The sequence below is a fragment of the Convolutriloba macropyga genome, chromosome 1, assembly GCF_964194025.1.
Source record: "Convolutriloba macropyga chromosome 1, txConMacr16.3, whole genome shotgun sequence".
NCBI lineage: Eukaryota > Metazoa > Xenacoelomorpha > Acoela > Convolutidae > Convolutriloba > Convolutriloba macropyga.
In genome coordinates this window covers 80,388,284-80,409,905 of record NC_134468.1, presented here as the reverse complement: position 1 = coordinate 80,409,905, position 21,622 = coordinate 80,388,284, and the positions used below count along the sequence as shown (strand labels likewise).

The following is a 21,622-nucleotide window of genomic DNA, read 5'->3' as shown; positions in this document are numbered from 1 at the left end:
AATAAAATGCTTGATCTTAATTTTAATCAGGTAAAAAACATCAATTTGTCCACAACTTTCCTTGATGCTGTCCAGGCTTGAACTGGAGAACCTCTGCCTGTTTAGCGGAAGTGATAACCGTTACGCCACAGCACCTTGCGATTAGTCTTTTGAGCAGTAATTTCATATCAAATGTTGCATTGACTAGAAATAAAATGCTTGATCTTAATTTTAATCAGTTAAAAACCATCAATTTGTCCACAACTTTCCTTGATGCTGTCCAGTATTGAACTGGAGAAACTCTGCCTGTTTAGCGGAAGTGATAACCGTTACGCCACAGCACCTTGCGATTAGTCCTTTGAGCAGTAATTTCATATCAAATTTTGGATTGACTAGAAATAAAATGCTTGATCTTACTTTTAATCAGGTAAAAAACATAAATTTGTCCTCAACTTTCCTTGATGCTGTCAGGCTTCAACTGGAGAACCTCTGCCTGTTTAGCGGAAGTGATAACCGTTACGCCAAAGCACCTTGCGATTAGTCCTTTGATCAGTAATTTCATATCAAATGTTGCATTGACTAGAAATAAATGCTTGATCTTAATTTTAATCAGGTAAAAAAAACTTCAATTTGTCCAAAACCTTCCTTGATGCTGTCAGGCTTGAACTGGAGTACCTCTGCGTGTTTAATGGAAGCGTTAACCGTTACGCCACAGCACCTTGCAATTAGTGCTTTGAGCAGCTATTTTATATCCAATGTTGGGTTGATTAGAAATAAAATGCTTGATCTTAGTTTTAGTCAGGTAAAAAAACATTATTTTGTCAAAAACATGCCTTGATGCTGTCCAGGCTTGAACTGGAGAACTTCTGCGTGTTAAGCAGACGTGATAACCGCTACACCACAGCACCTTGTGATTAGTGCTTCGAGCAGTAATTTCATATCAAATGTTGGATAGACTAGAAATAAGATGCTTGATCTTAATTTTAATCAGGTAAAAAACATCAATTTGTCCACAACTTTCCTTGATGCTGTCCAGGCTTGAACTGGAGAACCTCTGCCTGTTTAGCGGAAGTGATATCCGTTACGCCACAGCAGCTTGCGATTAGTCCTTTGAGCAGTAATTTCATATCAAATGTTGCATTGACTAGAAATAAAATGCTTGATCTTAATTTTAATCAGGTAAAAACCATCAATTTGTCCACAACTTTCCTTGATGCTGTCCAGGCTTGAACTGGAGAACCTCTGCCTGTTTAGCGGAAGTGATAACCGTTACGCCACAGCACCTTGCGATTAGTCCTTTGAGCAGTAATTTCATATCAAATGTTGCATTGACTAGAAATAAAATGCTTGATCTTAATTTTAATCAGGTAAAAAAAACTTCAATTTGTCCAAAACCTTCCTTGATGCTGTCAGGCTTGAACTGGAGTACCTCTGCGTGTTTAGTGGAAGTGATAACCGTTACGCCACAGCACCTTGCGATTAGTCCTTTGAGCAGTAATTTCATATCAAATGTTGGATTGACTAGAAATAAAATGCTTGTTCTTAATTTTAATCAGGTAAAAAAGACTTCAGTTTGTCAAAAACTTTCCTTGATGCTATCACGCTTGAACTCGAGACCCTCTGCGTGTTTAGCGGAAGTGATAACCGTTACGCCACAGCACCTTGCGATTAATCCTTTGAGCAGTAATTTCAAAGCAACTGTTGCATTGAGTAGAAATAATATGCTTGATCTTTATTTTAATCAGGTAAAAAAACTTCAATTTGTCGAAAACTTGCCTTGATGCAGTCCAGGCTTGAACTGGAGACCCTCTGCGTGTTAAGCAGAAGTGACAAACGTAACACCACAGCACCGTGCGATTAGTCCTTTGAGCAGTAATTTCATATCAAATGTTGGATTGACTAGAAATAAAATGCTTGATCTTAATTTTAATCAGGTAAAAAACATCAATTTGTCCACAACTTTCCTTGATGCTGTCCAGGCTTGAACTGGAGAACCTCTGCCTGTTTAGCGGAAGTGATAACCGTTACGCCACAGCACCTTGCGATTAGTCTTTTGAGCAGTAATTTCATATCAAATGTTGCATTGACTAGAAATAAAATGCTTGATCTTAATTTTAATCAGGTAAAAACCATCAATTTGTCCACAACTTTCCTTGATGCTGTCCAGTATTGAACTGGAGAAACTCTGCCTGTTTAGCGGAAGTGATAACCGTTACGCCACAGCACCTTGCGATTAGTCCTTTGAGCAGTAATTTCATATCAAATGTTGCATTGACTAGAAATAAAATGCTTGATCTTAATTTTAATCAGGTAAGAAAACTTCAATTTGTCCAAAACCTTCCTTGCTGCTGTCAGGCTTGAACTGGAGTACCTCTGCGTGTTTAGTGGAAGTGATAACCGTTACGCCACAGCACCTTGCGATTAGTCCTTTGAGCAGTAATTTCATATCAAATGTTGGATTGACTAGAAATAAAATGCTTGATCTTAATTTTAATCAGGTAAGAAAACTTCAATTTGTCAAAAACTTTCCTTGATGCTGTCACGCTTGAACTCGAGACCCTCTGCGTGTTTAGCGGAAGTGATAACCGTTACGCCACAGCACCTTGCGATTAGTCCTTTGAGCAGTAATTTCAAGGCAACTGTTGCAATGACTAGAAATAATATGCTTGATCTTTATTTTAATCAGGTAAAAAAACTTCAATTTGTCGAAAACTTGCCTTGATGCAGTCCAGGCTTGAACTGGAGACCCTCTCCGTGTTAAGCAGAAGTGACAACCGTTACGCCACAGCACCTTGCGATTAGTCCTTTGAGCAGTAATTTCATATCAAATGTTTCATTGACTAGAAATAAAATGCTTGATCTTAATTTTAATCAGGTAAGAAAACTTCAATTTGTCCAAAACCTTCCTTGCTGCTGTCAGGCTTGAACTGGAGTACCTCTGCGTGTTTAGTGGAAGTGATAACCGTTACGCCACAGCACCTTGCGATTAGTCCTTTGAGCAGTAATTTCATATCAAATGTTGGATTGACTAGAAATAAAATGCTTGATCTTAATTTTAATCAGGTAAGAAAACTTCAATTTGTCAAAAACTTTCCTTGATGCTGTCACGCTTGAACTCGAGACCCTCTGCGTGTTTAGCGGAAGTGATAACCGTTACGCCACAGCACCTTGCGATTAGTCCTTTGAGCAGTAATTTTAAGGCAACTGTTGCAATGACTAGAAATAATATGCTTGATCTTTATTTTAATCAGGTAAAAAACTTCAATTTGTCGAAAACTTGCCTTGATGCAGTCCAGGCTTGAACTGGAGACCCTCTCCGTGTTAAGCAGAAGTGACAACCGTTACGCCACAGCACCTTGCGATTAGTCCTTTGAGCAGTAATTTCATATCAAATGTTGCATTGACTAGAAATAAAATGCTTGATCTTAATTTTAATCAGGTAAGAAAACTTCAATTTGTCCAAAACCTTCCTTGCTGCTGTCAGGCTTGAACTGGAGTACCTCTGCGTGTTTAGTGGAAGTGATAACCGTTACGCCACAGCACCTTGCGATTAGTCCTTTGAGCAGTAATTTCATATCAAATGTTGGATTGACTAGAAATAAAATGCTTGATCTTAATTTTAATCAGGTAAGAAAACTTCAATTTGTCAAAAACTTTCCTTGATGCTGTCACGCTTGAACTCGAGACCCTCTGCGTGTTTAGCGGAAGTGATAACCGTTACGCCACAGCACCTTGCGATTAGTCCTTTGAGCAGTAATTTCAAGGCAACTGTTGCAATGACTAGAAATAATATGCTTGATCTTTATTTTAATCAGGTAAAAAACATCAATTTGTCCATAACTTTCCTTGATGCTGTCCAGGCTTGAACTGGAGAACCTCTGCCTGTTTAGCGGAAGTGATAAACGTTACGCCACAGCACCTTGCGATTAGTCTTTTGAGCAGTAATTTCATATCAAATGTTGCATTGACTAGAAATAAAATGCTTGATCTTAATTTTAATCAGGTAAAAACCATCAATTTGTCCACAACTTTCCTTGATGCTGTCCAGTATTGAACTGGAGAACCTCTGCCTGTTTAGCGGAAGTGATAACCGTTACGCCACAGCACCTTGCGATTAGTCCTTTGAGCAGTAATTTCATATCAAATGTTGCATTGACTAGAAATAAAATGCTTGATCTTAATTTTAATCAGGTAAGAAAACTTCAATTTGTCCAAAACCTTCCTTGCTGCTGTCAGGCTTGAACTGGAGTACCTCTGCGTGTTTAGTGGAAGTGATGACCGTTACGCCACAGCACCTTGCAATTAGTGCTTTGAGCAGCTATTTTATATCAAATGTTGGATTGATTGGAAATAAAATGCTTGATCTTAATTTTAATCAGGTAAAAAACATCAATTTGTCCACAACTTTTCTTGATGCTGTCCAGGCTTGAACTGGAGACTTTCTGCGTGTTACGCAGACCTGATAACCGCTACACCACAGCACCTTCTGATTAGTCCTTCGAGCAGTAATTTCATATCAAATGTTGCATTAATTTCATATCAAATGTTGCATTGACTAGAAATAAAATGCTTGATCTTAATTTTAATCAGGTAAAAAACTTCAATTTGTCAAAAACTTGCCTTGATGTTGTCCAGGCTTGAACTGGCGACCCTCTACGTGTTACGCAGACGTGATAACCGCTACACCACAGCACCTTCTGATTAGTCCTTCGAGAAGTAATTTCATATCAAATGTTTCATTAATTTCATATCAAATGTTGCATTGACTAGAAATAACGTGTTTGATCTTAGTTTTAATCAGGTAAAAAGAACTTCATTTTGTCAAACACTTGCCTCAATGCTGTCCAGGCTTGAACTGGAGACCTTCTGCGTGGAAAGCAGACGTGATAACCGTAACACCACAGCACCTTGCGATTATTGCTTCGAGCAGTAATTTCATATCAAATTTTTGGAATGAGTAGAAGTAAAATGCATGATCTTAATTTTTCTCAAGCAGAGAAATCATTTTGTCACAACCTCTTCTCGATGCTGTCCAGTATTGAACTGAAGACCTTCAGCGTGTTAAGCAGACGTGATAACCGCTACATCGCAGCACCTTGTGATTAGAAATTCGAAGCAGTAATTTCATTTCAAATGTTGAATTGACCAGATATAAGATGCATAATTTTATTTTTAATCAAGTAAAGAAATCATATTGTGTTGGCGCCACTTCAAATCAGCTGCAAAAGCCATCAGATAGCAAGAAATAACGTTTGAAACTGAAAAAACTTAGAATTTAACAAAACTCAAAAATGGTCAAAACTGAAAATTTTTACAAGTTGGGACCGAAAATGTGTACACCCTCCGATTTTTGGAAGGCAAAACCTGAGCAACCCAAGGTAATGGCAGACGGTTAGGGTTACCTCTAAGCTACTCATGGACCCAACGAACGTTACTGCGTCAGACCCACAAGTGTGGCTATTAGCACTTATATGGTGCAAAATTGGCATTTTTCGGTATATTGTTATTTATTGTTAAATTTCTTAAGTTGTTTATTTTAGGTGACCATTAAAGATCAAATACCGTACATTCGAGGTTCTCTTAGCCACGTAATAACCATCCTTGCTAATGTCAACAAAAGTAAATATTGCAGTAATTTGACATTTACTATGTAAACAATGACCTAAATCATTTTCTTGATTAACCAATCAGAAACAAGTAGCGATGATGTTATAAATGATAAATTTTTGATTATTTACTTTAACCCAATTCCCAGTTGTTTGATTAGTGAAACCGTATTGTATTTAGAACCATTAGAAACTGTTATACAGAGCAGTTGGCTCTCGGGTTGACTAAAATTTGAATCTTTAACAACTTTAGTCTTTTTTGCTAAGTTTTGCTAGATCGTAAGATCCTGCGAGTTTTAAGTTAGTTGAGCTTACTTGAAGAGAAGTTAGCAACGTTACTAACACTGGTTGAAACCTTACAAACTTCAGCACGAGACTGAACATAGACTATCACTAAGGATTTTCTTAACTTCCATCAACCAAATTAAAGTTACAGTCCTTTAATACGTCCGAGCGACTAATTATTTCTGCGAGATCGTTAGTCAATCAAACCCAGTGAAGAACCAGGCTAGCGTAAAACTCGAAAACCAGGCTGTGATATATCGATTCCGCTGAGATTCTTGACCAGCCGCAACATTTGGTCCGCCGACCCGGACATCAACAACAACACGAACAGGAACGAATCTTCTATTCAATTTGGTGGACCAGAACGAACTCCTACGATGGCCAGCAAAAGTCCCAGTAGACACTGGAAAACAGTTGATTGGAAGACGAGTGGTCACTGAAAGCACTAGAAAAAGAGCAAGCTGACCTACTCAAAATGTTCTCCAGACGTGTCACTGAGCTAGAAGGCTACCTGACACAAAACAAAACAATGACTGCCGAAAGTGCGTATCGTGGCTTCTTCGAGACGTACGACAACTTAGAAGGCAACAGAAAGCAGCAAAGGTTACTATTGAAGCCAAAGTATTTAGAAGCTTTCGACAATGACACCAAGCGTATGTTAGAAGAAAAGAGCAATGTTTTGAGATCGGTAGTTGACAAAGTACCATTTCTCCGAGACATGAAATGTTCCGCATAGATTTCAGCGGTTATTGTGAAGACACATTTCGAGCATACAAAACAGTGAAGGTTGCTCAGCCAATTTCAAGTGAACTAACAAATTTGGAGAACAGGTTGAAATCAGAAATATCAAGCGACTCCGAAAAAGCGACATTGTGTAATCAGATGGAACGGTTAGTAGAAAAGCTAGATGAAATCTACGCAGAATCGATTCAAAAGATAAAGCAAGAATATCGCTCCCCAGAGCTTGCGGATTTCAGCAATATTAGGAGTCACTATCGAGACCTTATCAAGCAGTACAGGCTCAGCAAAGATTGTGGAAATCAAACATCATTAGTGTCATCCACATCGGCTGTTGACAAAGACCCAAATGAAACTGTAATTGATACAGGAAATGGAGCACTAGAAAACGCTAAGGAGAACGTCGAGGTCTCTTCCAGGCATTCTGCTACACAAGCAAGCAGAAAACAACCAAGTATCGCTAACTCGCGATCATCGAGAAGGTGACAGATCGAGGAAATGGAGCTCGAAAACCTAAGAGCTAAGAAAGAAACATAGCAAGGACTGCGAGAGCGGCAGTTAGAGTTGGAGCAGGAGCATGAGGAAATGGAATTTCGTCGCTAGCAAGAAGAGTTACGTTTACAACAGCAACCACAACAGCAGCAAGAACAAGAGTTACGTCTAAAGATGCAACAAAAGGAAGACTAACTGCGTCTTCGACAGCATGAGCGAGCCCTTGAAAACGAAAGAGAGAAAGCAGAGAAAGACGATGAACAAAGACGTCTGAAACTTGAGCTGACCAAAGGAAGCTTAAGAGCATCTGGATCAGTGGCAGATGAGATAGAAAATGTTGGATCAAAACGAAATCATGAAAGAACAGCCGAGTGGGCAGAATCTGGCTCAACAGTCTGTCCCTAGACGGCCTCTATCTCCAAATGTTGATATCGACCCTCCCACGAATGTCACACAGGACAGAGTTGACAAACGTTTCAGCAGCTACCCGAAAACTACCCCGCTGTTCCAACCGGGTGAATGACTTTTCTCAACGCAACTGACTGAACCGAGGATTCTCAAGAAACCAGAAATCCGTAAACCAATTAGAGTAACGGACCCACCAGCACCGCAGCACCAGCAGCAGGGAACGTCAGCAGTTCAAGACAGAAACAGGAGTCAGAGTCCCATTAACAACTCTCGAAACAGGTCTGCCGAGAGCAGAAACAGAAGCACAATGAATCAAACCACTCCCCAAGTCATTTACCAACCAGTACTAAGCAGTGGTGCCAGTTGCTTGCCAAAACTAAAACTGACTGAGTTTTCAGGAGACCCCCTGGAATGGCCAGAATGGTCAGGTCTTTTTGATGTTGTAGTTCATCAAAAGCCAATCAGCGATACGGAAAAAATGCAATACCTGAAGACCAGTCTCACGGGTCAAGCGAAAGCAGCAATATCGGGAATTGGATTCAGCTCACAATCATATTATCATGCTTGGGATATACTCTGTGAGAAGTATGGCAGATCAGATGTCATAGTCAATGCTCAATTCAAGAAAATACATACTCATCCTCCAATTCGGCACGACGATTCCACGAGCATCGTCAAGTTTGCAAATGTGGTTACAAATGTGGTGAACACCTTGACTCAACTTGGATAGACATCAGACCTAGAGGCCGAAGCAGGGCTAAGTTCAACAACGAGAAAACTTTCTCCGCAACTGAGAGAACAGTGGTTGCAGTATATGCAAGATCGTCGACTACTGGGAGGCAACCTGATTATTTTCAAAGAGTGGCTTGCCTCCAAAGCTGTAGTTCATGAGAACTTGTTAGCACAGACAAACTCATCGTTTGACAGAAGCAAATTTCAAAGTCGTGATAAACTGAAGACGAGTACTTTTGCTTCAAAGGCTGAAGAGTCAAGCAAACCCTAGAATTTTGAATTTCCCTTCAAAGACGGTCAACACCCCGTTTGGACTTTCGAAAAGTTCAAATCGATGAAAGTAAATGAACGACGAGAGCAAGTCCAGAAGTTCCGACTGTGTTTCAATTGTTTGAGAGCCGGTCACATGTCGAAGGACTGCAAAAGCAGGACATACAGTCTACCCAGCTGTGGAAGGCCACACAACAGGCTTTTGCACAGCGACTTACCGAAGAAGGAAGCTACAAAGAATGTGTCAGATGCTACAACGGCAGTAGCAACTAACATCACCCAAGGAGGACTCCCAGTGGTGCGAATCAAGCTGACAAACAGAGACTTAAGCCTAAATGTACTAGCAATGTGTGATTCAGGATCCTCGGTTTCATTTGTAGACAAGTCAGTGGTGTCTAAACTTCAACTCCAAGGCCGAAAAGCGTCCTTATCAGTAGCAGGGATCCATGGCTCTAAAGATGTCAAGACTGAAATAGTGCCGATAGATGTTTCAGCGCATGAGAAGTCTAGACCATTGACAACAGTACAATTCTATGTGCACGAGAAACTGAAGTTGGGGGACCAGATTGTGGAGCTGCAAGAGTTAAAAGATCGCTACCCACATCTGAGGAACTTGTCAAATCAGAGCTAAAGTCTAAACGATGTTCAAGTGATTCTTGGACAAGACTTTTACGATATTCATCACCCTTTCGCAGTCAAGAAGTCAGAAGACAAAGCTGCACCATGGGCAGTGAAATCAAAGATCGACTGGGCCTTAAGTGGTCCGCTACCAGCGAAGCAGACAGCAACTCTTGCCACAACAGCAACATCAATTGCAGATGATAAACTAGCAAACCAGTTGAGTAAGTGGTGGGATATCGAGTCCTACGATTCAAACTGCGATGTTACCGGTCATTCAAAAGAGGAGCAACGAGCAATCAAGACGTTGGAGCAAACAACGTTATTCAACGGTGAAATATACGAATTAGGACTTCTATGTCGAAAGGACAAAGTGAAATTACCGAACAACTTCTACTCTGCAATGGGGCAACTCAATTCTCTAGAACGACGCCTGCTGAAAGACGAAACGCTACAGAAGCGCTACCAAGAAACCATTGACACAGATGTCGATGCTGGAGACGTTTGGAAAGTTGATCAAGCTGAACTGAATGAAACCAAAGACAAACTGCAGTGGTATTTACCGCATCATCCCGCCATAAACCCGCACAAACCCAAAAAATTCAGAATAGTGTGCAACGCAGCAGCAAAGTACCAAGGTGTAGCCCTGAACGACAAACTTCTATCTGGACCAGACCTGCTGCAGAGTCTGATCGGAATCTTTTTTCGCTTCCGAGAACAAGAAATAGCTTTATCAGCCGACTTAGAAGCAATGTTTCTTCAAGTTGATGTCCCAAACGATGACAGCCGATGTTTACGTTTTCTCTGGAGAGAAGATCTAGAGCGGAGATTAGAAGTCTATGAGTATACACGCCACGTTTTTGGGGCGAAAAGCTCACCGACTTGTGCTAATTACGCTTTGCACCAAGTGGCGAAAGATAATGCAGTCAACGACGAAAGTCTCGTCAGAACGGTTCAGCGAAACTTTACATGGACGACTTCCTAAAGTCAGTCAGGACCCCTCAAGAAGCAATCGAAATCTACCAGTAAGTCAGAGACATCCTCATCAAAGGTGGATTCAATTTGACGAAATGGATAACAATTGACGATGAAATCAATTCACAAATCCCAGAACCACAATCATCTTCAATACTAGGACTCAACTGGATTATGGACCCAGACAGTCTCACTGTCTGTCGTGCGACTGAGCAAGAAGTTTCGGCAAAAATAACTCAGAGAATTGACCTATCCTTCGTCTCAGCAGTGTTCGACCAACGTGGGATATGTTCACACTTCACGATAAGAATGCGGTTCCTACTCAAAAGCATTTGGGCAGCAATGGGACAAAGAGATGTCAGCAGAACATTCACAATTGTTCAGTGAATGGTGCTCTGGGTTGAGAGAATTAAGGACAATGTCAATAAATCGTTTTTTTTTTTGAAAATGATGTTCAAACCTCAGACTTCACATTTTCACTGACGCGTCAGAAGAAGCAATGTGCATCGTGGCATATCTGCAAGACAAAGCAACGCTAAGACTCACCTATGTGATCGGGAAATGCCGTGTGGCACCCATCAGACATATGACGATACCGAAGTTAGAACTTCAAGCCGCAGTCTACGGAGCTCGTCTCAGAAAGCAGTTACTCAGCAAACAATATGTCAGAATTGACAAAATCTATCATTGGACCGACTCATCAACAGTGCTACAGTGGCTACAAGTGGCGCACAAGAAACAACAAGTGTTCGTTGCGCACAGAGCAGCGGAAATACTGGAAAACTTATCGATGGATCAATGGAGACACGTCAAAGGTGTCAAAATCCCTGCCGACATCGGAACCCGAGGAATGTCCATCGAAAGCCTCAAGGAGTCCGTACGGCTAACCGGGCCGGCATGGCTGCAGGCAGGTGAAGAGAAGTGGCCAAAGCCATGGTGTCAAGTGAACGGAGTTGAAGCTGAGCAAGCTACCAGTACTGTAGCCACAGAAAATAAACTAGACCAACTATTTGACTGGAAACGATACAGTACCTTCAACCGAATTAGAAACTTCCTTGCCGACTGCATGAGGCTCACGACGAAGCAGGGGGTACCCTCAAGGCAGAAGAAATTCATCTAGCAGAGTAAATACTGTTTCGATTTGTTCAAACCGAAAGGTTCCCGAATGTTTCAAACTCGATAGCAAACAGCAAAGAAATCTCCAAAACATTAAACCTTGCCAAGTTGTCGCCCCTCATAGAGGAAGATGGAACAATTAGGGTGAAAGGCCTACTGAAGCATTCTTGATTACAATGCAAAACACCCAATATTGTTAACAGCAAAACATCCAGTCTTACAACTTCTGTTGGAGAGAGCGCATCGTGAAAACCCGCATAAGGGCACAGAATATGTGAGAAACATGCTTCAACAAGAGTACTGGATTATCGGAATAAGAAATGCATCAAGGAAATTTAAGTCGAAATGAATCAAATGCAGACACAGAAACGCCAACCCGATTCATCCACCGATGGCAGATCTACCCGAGATCGACTTAATGAACATGTGTTCCCATTCACACTAACCGGAGTCGACTACTTCGGACCCTTCGAAGTGAAGTTCCTACGACGTACCTTGAAGAGATGGTGCTGCCTCTTCACTTGCCTGACGACGAGAGCAGTAATTATCGAAGTCACACAGTCATTGGACACCGAGTCATGTCTAGCTGCTGTTACAAGATTCATTGCAAGACGTGGCTACCCAAAAACCATCATCAGCGACCTCTGAACCAATTTCGTTGGAGCAGCCAACGAGCTGAAAGCATTCATGAACGAGTGGGACAAAGATAAGATTGAGAGTGATTTAGCACAGAAAAAGATTTTTTGGAAAATTCAGTCCTCCCTCAGCTCCTCACTTTGGTGGAATCTGGGAAAGAAAAGATGTACTCGTGAATATCTTCCACAATGGAACCAGAGATCGAAGTGGTCAAGAGAACATGTGCGAAACCTGAAAGAAGGTGAGTCAGTGTGGCTAGTAGATGACTCTGTGAAATACTGTGGATACAAATTGGGACGAATCATTGAGATCTTCACTGGCAACGACGGAGTTGTGAGATCAGCGAGAGTCAAAATGGCACATGAAGAGAGCTAAACCGGCCAGTCGTGAAGTTAGCGCCAGTATTTTACGATGGTGTTTCCGAGATCGAAAACAGGGCCGGCGATGTTGGCACCAATTCAAATCAGCTACAAAAGCTATCAGATAGCAAGAAATTACGTTTGAAACTAAAAAAACTTAGAATTTGATCAAGTAAAAGCATCATTTTGTAGAAAACTTTCCTTGCTGCTGTCCAGGCTTGAACTTGAGCCCTCTACGTGTTAAGATGAAGTGCTGACCGTAACACCACAGTACCTTGCGATTAGTGCTTCGAGCAGTAATTTCATTTCAAATGTTGGATTGACCAGAAATAAAATGCATGATTTTAAATTGAATCAAGTAAAAACATCAATTTGTCAAAAACTTTCCTTGATGCTGTCGGGCTTGAAATGCAGACCCTTGAACTGCTTGAACCGCTACCCCACAGCACGTTGCGATTTGTCCTTTCAGCAGTAATTTCATATCAAATGTTGGAGTGACTAGAAGTAAAATGCATGCTCTTATTTTTTATCAGGCAGAGACATCATTTTTTTGCAACATTTTCTTGATGCTGTCGAGTCTTGAACTGGAGACCTTCTGCGTTTTCAGCAGACGTGATCACCGCTGCACCGCAGAGTCTTGGGCTCAGTACTTCGAAGCAGTAATTTCATATCAAATGTTCGATTGACCAGAAATAAAATGCATGATTTTAAATTTAATCAAGTAAACACATAATTTTAAAATGAAGCAAGTAAAAACATCAATTTGTCAAAAACTTTCCTGGATGCTGTCAGGCTTGAATTGTAGACCCTCTGCGTGTTCAGCTGAAGTGATAATCGTTACGCCACAGCAACTTGCGATTAGTCCTTTGAGCAATAATTTCATATCAAATGTTGGATTGACTTGAAACAAATTGCTTGATCTTAATTTTAATCAGTTAAAAAAAACTTCATTTTGTCAAAAACGTGCCTTGATGCTGTCCAGGCTTGAACTTGATACCTTCTGCGTGTTAATCAGACGTGATAACCGCTACACCACCGCACCTTGAGATTTGTCCTTTCAGCAGTAATTTCATATCAAATGTTGGAGTGACTAGAAGTAAAATGCATGCTCTTATTTTTTATCAGGCAGAGACATCATTTTGTTGCAACATTTTCCTGATGCTGTCGAGGCTTGAACTGGAGACCTTCTGCGTTTTTAGCAGACGTGATCACCACTGCGCCGCAGAGTCTTGGGCTCAGTACTTCGAAGCAGTAATTTCATATCAAATGTTCGATTGACCAGAAATAAAATGCATGATTTTAAATTTAATCAAGCAAACACATAATTTTGTCAAAAACTTTTCTTGGTGCTGTCCAGGCTTGAACTGAAGCCCTCGTCGTGTTAAGCAGAAGTGTTAACCGTTACACTACAGCACCTTCCGAATGGTGCTTCGAGCAGTAATTTCATATCAATTATTGAATTGGCCAGAAATAAAATGCTTGATTTTAAATTGAATCAAGTAAAAACATCAGTTTGTGTAAAAACTTCCTTGATGCTGTCAGGTTTGAACTGGAGAACCCCTGCGTGTTTAGCGGAAGTGATAACCGTTACGCCAGAGCACCTTGCGTTTAGTCCGTTGAGCAGTAATTTCATATCAAATATTGGATTGACTAAAAATAAAATGCTCGTTTTTAATTTTATTCAAAAAAACTTCAATTTGTCAAAACTTTGCTTGATGCTGTCAGGCTTGAACTCGAGACGCTCTGCGTGTTTAGCGGTCGTGATAACTGCTACACCACAGCACCTTGCGATTAGTGCTCTGAGCAGTAATTTCATATCGAATGTTGGATTGACCAGAAATAAAATGCATAATTTTAAATTGAAGCAAGTAAAAACAGCAATTTGTCAAAAACTTTCCTGGATGCTGTCAGGCTTGAACTGTAGACCTTCTGCGTGTTAAGCAGAAGTGATAACCGTTACGCCACAGCACCTGGCAAAAAGTCCTTTGAGCAGTAATTTCATATCAAATGTTGGATTGACTAGAAATAAAATGCTTGATCTTAATTTTAATTTGGTAAAAAAATTTCATTTTGTCAAAAACTTGCGTTGATGCTGTCCAGGCTTGAACTTGAGACCTTCTGCTTGTTAAGCAGACGTGATAACTGCTACACCACAGCACCTTGCGATTAGTCCTTTCAGCAGTAATTTCATATCAATTGTTTGATCGACTAGAAAAAAATGCTTGATCTTAATTTTAATCAGGTAAAAAAAAGCAGAAGTGTTAACCTTTACACCTCATTACCTTGCGATTAGTGCTTCAAGCAGTAATTTCATATCAATTGTTGGATTGACCAGAAGGAAACTGTTTGATTTTAAAATGAAGCTAGTAAAAACATCAATTTGTCAAAAACTTTCCTGGATGCTGTCAGGCTTGAATTGTAGACCCTCTGCGTGTTCAGCAGAAGTGATAACCGTTACGCCACAGCAACTTGCGATTAGTCGTTTCAGCAGTAATTTCATATCAACTAGCAGGCCCGCATAAGCATCACCAGAAAATCATTTAAAAGAATAGGTTTAAAATTGAGATTTTTTTCGTACCAGCTCGGGCTGTAAGCCATGACCCTCGTTCAACAGCCAGAGGTATTGCGTTACGTTACCGATGTGTTTGGTTTAGTATGTTACCCCAAGTAACACCAATTTTTTGATCGAAGACTTAATTGACTTTGCTATCTTGACAAAGTGAGAAGACAAAGATATGGAGAAAAGAAAGTGAGAAAAGAAAGTTAGAAAAGAAAGTGAGAAAAGAAATTGAGAAAAGAAAGTGAGAAAAGAAAGTGAGAAAAGAAAATGAGAAAAGAAAGTGAGATAAGAAAGTGCGAAAAGAAAGTGAGAAAAGAGAGTAAGAAAAGGAAGTGAGAAAAGAAATCAAAAAAAAAGAAAGGAAGGAAAAGTGGAAAGACAAAGTGAGAAAAAGAAGTGAGAAAAGAAAGCGAGAAAAGAAGGTGAGAAAAGAAAGTGAGAAAAGAAAGTGAGAAGAGAAAATGAGAAAAGAAAGTGACAAAAGAAACTGAGAAAAGAAAGTGAGAAAAGAGAGTAAGAAAAGGAAGTGAGAAAAGAAAGTGAAAAAAGAAAGGAAGGAAATGTGAGAGGACAAAGTGAGAAAAGAAAGTGAGAAAAGAAAGTGAAAAAAGAAAGGAAGGAAAAGTGAGACGACAGAGTGCGAAAAGAAAGTGAGAAACGAAATTGAGAAAAAGAGAGAAAAAGAAAGTGAGAAAAAAGTGAGAAAAAGAAAGTGAGAAAAGAAAGTGAGAAAAGAAAGTGAGAAAAGAAATTGAGAAAAGAAAGTGAGAAGACAAAGTGGGAAAAGAAAATGAGAAAAGAAAGTGAGAAAAGAAAGTGAGAAAAAAAATCGAGAAAAGATATTAACAAAAGAAAGTGCGAAAAAAGTGAGAAAAGAAAGTGAGAAAAAATTGAGAAAAGAAACTGAGAAAAGAAAGGGAGAAGACAAAGTGCGAAGAAAAAGTGGGAAAAGAAAGTGAGAAAAGAAAGTGAGAAAAAAAGTGAGAAAAGAAATCGAGACAAGAAAGCGAGAAAAGAAAGTGAGAAAAAGACAGAGGAAAAAAAGTGAGAAAAGAAAGTGAGAAAAAAGTGAGAAAAAGAAAGTGAGAAAAAGTGAGAAAAGAAATTGAGAAAAGAAAGTGAGAAGACAAAGTGGGAAAAGAAAGTGAGAAAAGAAAGTGAGAAAAGAAAGTGAGAAAAAAGTGAGAAAAGAAAGTGAGAAAAAAGTGAGAAAAGAAAGTGATAGAAGAAAATGAGAAAAGAGAGTGAGAAAAGAAAGTGAGAAAAGAAAGTGAGAAAAGACAGTGAGAAAAGAAAGTGAGAAACGAAAGTGAGAAAAGAAAGTGAGAAAAGAAAGTGAGAAAAGAAAGTTGAAAAAGAAAGTGAGAAAAGAAAGTGAGAAAAGAAACTGAGAAAAGAAAGGAAGAAAAAAGAGAAGACAAAGTGAGAAAAGAAAGTGAGAAAAGAAAGTGAGAAAAGAAACTGAGAAAAGAAAGGAAGGAAAAAAGAGAAGACAAAGTGAGAAAAGAAAGTGAGAAAAGAAAGTGAGAAAAGAAAGTGAGAAAAGAAAGTGAGAAAGGAAAGTGAGAAAAGAAAGTGAGAAAAGAAAGTAAGAAAAGAAAGTGAGAAAAGAAAGCGAAAAAAGAAAGTGAGAAAAGAAAGTGAGAAAACAAAGTAAGAAAAGAACGTGAGAAAAGAAATTGAAAAAAGGAAAGGAAGGAAAAGTGAGAAGACAAAGTGAGAAGACAAAGTGAGAAAAGAAAGTGACAAAAGAAAGTAAGAAAAGAAAGTGAGAAAAGAAATAGAGAAAAGAAATAGAGAAAAGAAAGTGAGAAAAGAAAGTGAGGAAAGTGAGAAAAGAAAGTGAGAAACGAAATTGAGAAAAGAAAGTGAGAAAAGAAAGTGAGGAAAGAAAGTGAGAAAAGAAAGTGAGAGAAGAAAGTGAGAAAACTAATTGAGAAAAGAAACTGAGAAAAGAAAGGAAGAAAAAAGAGAAGACAAAGTGAGAAAAGAAAATGAGAATAGAAAGTGAGAAAAGAAAGTGAGAAAAGAAACTGAGAAAAGAAAGGAAGGAAAAAAGAGAAGAAAAAGTGAGAAAAGAAAGTGAGAAAAGAAAATGAGAAAAGAAAGTGAGAAAAGAACGTGAGAAAAGAAACTGACAAAAGAAAGTGAGAAACGAAAGTGAGAAAAGAAAGTGAGAAGAGAAAGAGAGAAAAGAAATTGAGGAAAGTGAGAAAAGAAAGTGAGAGAAGAAAGTGAAAACAAAGTGAGAAAATAAAGCGAGAAAAGAAATTGAGAAAAGAAAGTGAGAAAAGAAACTGACAAAAGAAAGTGAAAAAAGAAGGGAAGGAAAAGTGAGAAGACAAAGTGAGAAAAGAAAGTGAGAAAAGAAAGTGAGGAAAGCGAGAAAAGAAAGTGAGAAAAGAAAGTGAGAAAAGAAAGTGAGAAAAGAAAGTGAGAAAAGAAAGTGAGAAAAGAAATTGAGAAAAGAAAGTGAGAAGACAAAGTGAGAAGACAAAGTGGGAAAAGAAAATGAGAAAAGAAAGTGAGAAAAGAAAGTGAGAAAAAAATCGGGAAAAGATATTAACAAAAGAAAGTGCGAAAAAAGTGAGGAAAGTGAGAAAAAATTGAGAAAAGAAACTGAGAAAAGAAAGGGAGAAGACAAAGTGCGAAGAAAAAGTGGGAAAAGAAAGTGAGAAAAGAAAGTCAGAAAAAAAGTGAGAAAAGAAATCGAGACAAGAAAGCGAGAAAAGAAAGTGAGAAAAAGACAGAGGAAAAAAAGTGAGAAAAGAAAGTGAGAAAAAAGTGAGAAAAAGAAAGTGAGAAAAAGTGAGAAAAGAAAGTGAGAAAAGAAAGTGAGAAAAGAAATTAAGAAAAGAAATGGAGAAAAGCTATTGAGTAAATAAAGTGAGAAAAGAAAGTGAGAAAAGAAAGTGAGAAAAAAGTGAGAAAAGAAAGTGAGAAAAAAGTGAGAAAAGAAAGTGATAGAAGAAAATGAGAAAAGAGAGTGAGAAAAGAAAGTGAGAAAAGAAAGTGAGAAAAGACAGTGAGAAAAGAAAGTGAGAAACGAAAGTGAGAAAAGAAAGTGAGAAAAGAAAGTGAGAAAAGAAAGTTGAAAAAGAAAGTGAGAAAAGAAACTGAGAAAAGAAAGGAAGAAAAAAGAGAAGACAAAGTGAGAAAAGAAAGTGAGAAAAGAAACTGAGAAAAGAAAGGAAGGAAAAAAGAGAAGACAAAGTGAGAAAAGAAAGTGAGAAAAGAAAGTGAGAAAAGAAAGTGAGAAAAGAAAGTGAGAAAAGAAAGTGAGGAAAGTGAGAAAGGAAAGTGAGAAAAGAAAGTGAGAAAAGAAAGTGAGAAAAGATAGTGAGAAAAGAAAGTGAAAAAAAGAAAGGAAGGGAAAGTGAAAAGACAAAGTGAGAAAAGAAAGTAAGAAAAGAAAGTGAGAAAAGAAAGCGATAAAAGAAAGTGAGAAAAGAAAGTGAGAAAACAAAGTAAGAAAAGAACGTGAGAAAAGAAAGTGAGAAACGAAATTGAGAAAAAAAAGTGAGAAAAGAAAGTGAGAGAAGAAAGTGAGAAAAGTAATTGAGAAAAGAAACTGAGAAAAGAAAGGAAGAAAAAAGAGAAGACAAAGTGAGAAAAGAAAATGAGAATAGAAAGTGAGAAAAGAAAGTGAGAAAAGAAACTGAGAAAAGAAAGGAAGGAAAAAAGAGAAGACAAAGTGAGAAAAGAAAATGAGAAAAGAAAGTGAGAAAAGAACGTGAGAAAAGAAACTGACAAAAGAAAGTGAGAAACGAAAGTGAGAAAAGAAAGTGAGAAAAGAAAGAGAGAAAAGAAATTGAGGAAAGTGAGAAAAGAAAGTGAGAGAAGAAAGTGAAAACAAAGTGAGAAAATAAAGCGAGAAAAGAAATTGAGAAAAGAAAGTGAGAAAAGAAACTGACAAAAGAAAGTGAGAAACGAAAGTGAGAAAAGAAAGTGAGAAAAGAAAGAGAGAAAAGAAATTGGGAAAAGAAAGTGAAAAAAGAAGGGAAGGAAAAGTGAGAAGACAAAGTGAGAAAAGAAAGTGAGAAAAGAAAAGGAGGAAAGAAAGTGAGAAAAGAACGTGAGAAAAGAACGTGAGAAAAGAACGTGAGGAAAGTGAGAAAACAAAGTGAGAGAAGAAAGTGAAAAGAAAGTGAGAAAAAACTGAGAAAAGAAAGTGAGAAAAAAGTGAGAAAAGAAAGTGATAGAAGAAAATGAGAAAAGAGAGTGAGAAAAGAAAGTGAGAAAAGAAAGGGATTAAAGAAAGTGAGAAAAGAAAATGAGAAAAGAAAGTGAGAAAAGAACGTGAGAAAAGAACGTGAGGAAAGTGAGAAAACAAAGTGAGAGAAGAAAGTGAAAAGAAAGTGAGAAAAAAGTGAGAAAAGAAAGTGAGAAAAAAGTGAGAAAAGAAAGTGATAGAAGAAAATGAGAAAAGAGAGTGAGAAAAGAAAGTGAGAAAAGAAAGTGAGAAAAGACAGTGAGAAAAGAAAGTGAGAAACGAAAGTGAGAAAAGAAAGTGAGAAAAGAAAGTGAGAAAAGAAAGTTGAAAAAGAAAGTGAGAAAAGAAAGTGAGAAAAGAAACTGAGAAAAGAAAGGAAGAAAAAAGAGAAGACAAAGTGAGAAAAGAAAGTGAGAAAAGAAAGTGAGAAAAGAAACTGAGAAAAGAAAGGAAGGAAAAAAGAGAAGACAAAGTGAGAAAAGAAAGTGAGAAAAGAAAGTGAGAAAAGAAAGTGAGAAAAGAAAGTGAGAAAAGAAAGTGAGGAAAGTGAGAAAGGAAAGTGAGAAAAGAAAGTGAGAAAAGATAGTGAGAAAAGAAAGTGAAAAAAAGAAAGGAAGGGAAAGTGAAAAGACAAAGTGAGAAAAGAAAGTAAGAAAAGAAAGTGAGAAAAGAAAGCGAAAAAAGAAAGTGAGAAAAGAAAGTGAGAAAACAAAGTAAGAAAAGAACGTGAGAAAAGAAAGTGAGAAACGAAAGTGAGAAAAGAAAGTGAGAGAAGAAAGTGAGAAAAGTAATTGAGAAAAGAAACTGAGAAAAGAAAGGAAGAAAAAAGAGAAGACAAAGTGAGAAAAGAAAATGAGAATAGAAAGTGAGAAAAGAAAGTGAGAAAAGAAACTGAGAAAAGAAAGGAAGGAAAAAAGAGAAGACAAAGTGAGAAAAGAAAGTGAGAAAAGAAAGTGAGAAAAGAAAGTGAGAAAAGAACGTGGGAAAAGAAACTGACAAAAGAAAGTGAGAAACGAAAGTGAGAAAAGAAAGTGAGAAAAGAAAGAGAGAAAAGAAATTGAGGAAAGTGAGAAAAGAAAGTGAGAGAAGAAAGTGAAAACAAAGTGAGAAAATAAAGCGAGAAAAGAAATTGAGAAAAGAAAGTGAGAAAAGAAACTGACAAAAGAAAGTGAGAAACGAAAGTGAGAAAAGAAAGTGAGAAAAGAAAGAGAGAAAAGAAATTGAGAAAAGAAAGTGAAAAAAGAAGGGAAGGAAAAGTGAGAAGACAAAGTGAGAAAAGAAAGTGAGAAAAGAAAAGGAGGAAAGCGAGAAAAGAAAGTGAGAAAAGAAAGTGAGAAAAGAAAGTGATTAAAGAAAGTGAGAAAAGAAAATGAGAAAAGAAAGTGAGAAAAGAACGTGAGAAAAGAACGTGAGGAAAGTGAGAAAACAAAGTGAGAGAAGAAAGTGAAAAGAAAGTGAGAAAAGAAAGCGAGAAAATAAATTGAGAAAAGAAAGTGAGAAAAGAACCTGACAAAAGAAAGTGAGAAACGAAAGTGAGAAAAGAAAGTGAGAAAAGAAAGAGAGAAAAGAAATTGAGAAAAGAAAGTGAAAAAAGGAAGTGAGAAAAAAGTGAGGGTACCCGACACGGATTCGAACCCTCGTCCCTCAGAATAGCAGTCCTCCACCTTACCAACTGCACTATAACGACTACAAGACACCGTTTCTCACAATTGCTTATATCGTATCAATAACATATTTCAGATTGAGAGCATTTGAAATCACAGAAAAATCAAAAAGTAAAGCGTGAAAAACTTAGTTGAAACCTAATAGTGTTCTAGAATAGCGCAGAATCTGTAAAGCTAAAACTTTGCAGACAAACACACGTTTACAATAAGAACTTCAAACTTAGTTCGCGACCACTCAAGAAACACGTAGTACCCAGGACAGTAAATCCTCCCTCTGGGCGAGCATACTTTTAAGCCCACTTAGCCTCGTGGTAACTGCACCTGACTAACAGTCTTTGGTCCCGGGTTCGATTCTCACCCATCTACTTTGAGCCTTTTAGGTCATTGACCTCTCTCGATATGTTCGCTTAAACAAGCTGCTCAATGCGGCTCTTGAACATGCGCTTCGAGAGGCCCCTTAAACATGCAAAAATTTTGTCCCACTTTAGAGCTCACGCGTTTAATATATAGGATTGTTTGATCGACTAGAAAAAAATGCTTGATCTTAATTTTAATCAGGTAAAAAAAAGCAGAAGTGTTAACCTTTACACCTCAGCACCTTGCGATTAGTGCTTCAAGCAGTAATTTCATATCAATTGTTGGATTGACCAGAAGGAAAATGCTTGATTTTAAACTGAATCAAGTAAAAACATCAATTTGTCTAAAACCTTCCTTGATGCTGTCAGGTTTGAACTGGAGAAGTTCTGCGTGTTTAGCGGAAGTGATAACCGTTCCCCCACAGCACCTTGCGATTAAAATTTTGAGCAGTAATTTCGTATCAAATGTTGGAATGACTAGAAAAAAAAGCTCTATTTTAATTTTAATCAGGTAAAAAAAACTTCATTTTGTCAAAAACTTTCCTTGTTGCTATCAAGGCTTGAGCTAAACCCATCTACGTGTAAAGCAGAAGTGATAACCGTTACACCACAGCA

General features: G+C 38.2%; 1 protein-coding gene and 2 non-coding genes across 3 annotated transcripts in view; 1 reads left to right on the top strand and 2 right to left on the bottom strand.

Moving 5' to 3' along the window:
• The window catches only part of LOC142351429 (uncharacterized), a 239,390-nt gene that overhangs the window by 130,869 nt on the left and 86,899 nt on the right, over positions 1-21,622 (top strand). The gene's annotated exons all lie outside the window — the stretch shown is intronic.
• Positions 815-887, bottom strand: Trnav-aac (transfer RNA valine (anticodon AAC)). Its single transcript has one exon. It is a non-coding gene; the product is annotated as a tRNA-Val (tRNA).
• Trnav-aac (transfer RNA valine (anticodon AAC)) lies at positions 14,302-14,374 on the bottom strand. Its single transcript has one exon. It is a non-coding gene; the product is annotated as a tRNA-Val (tRNA).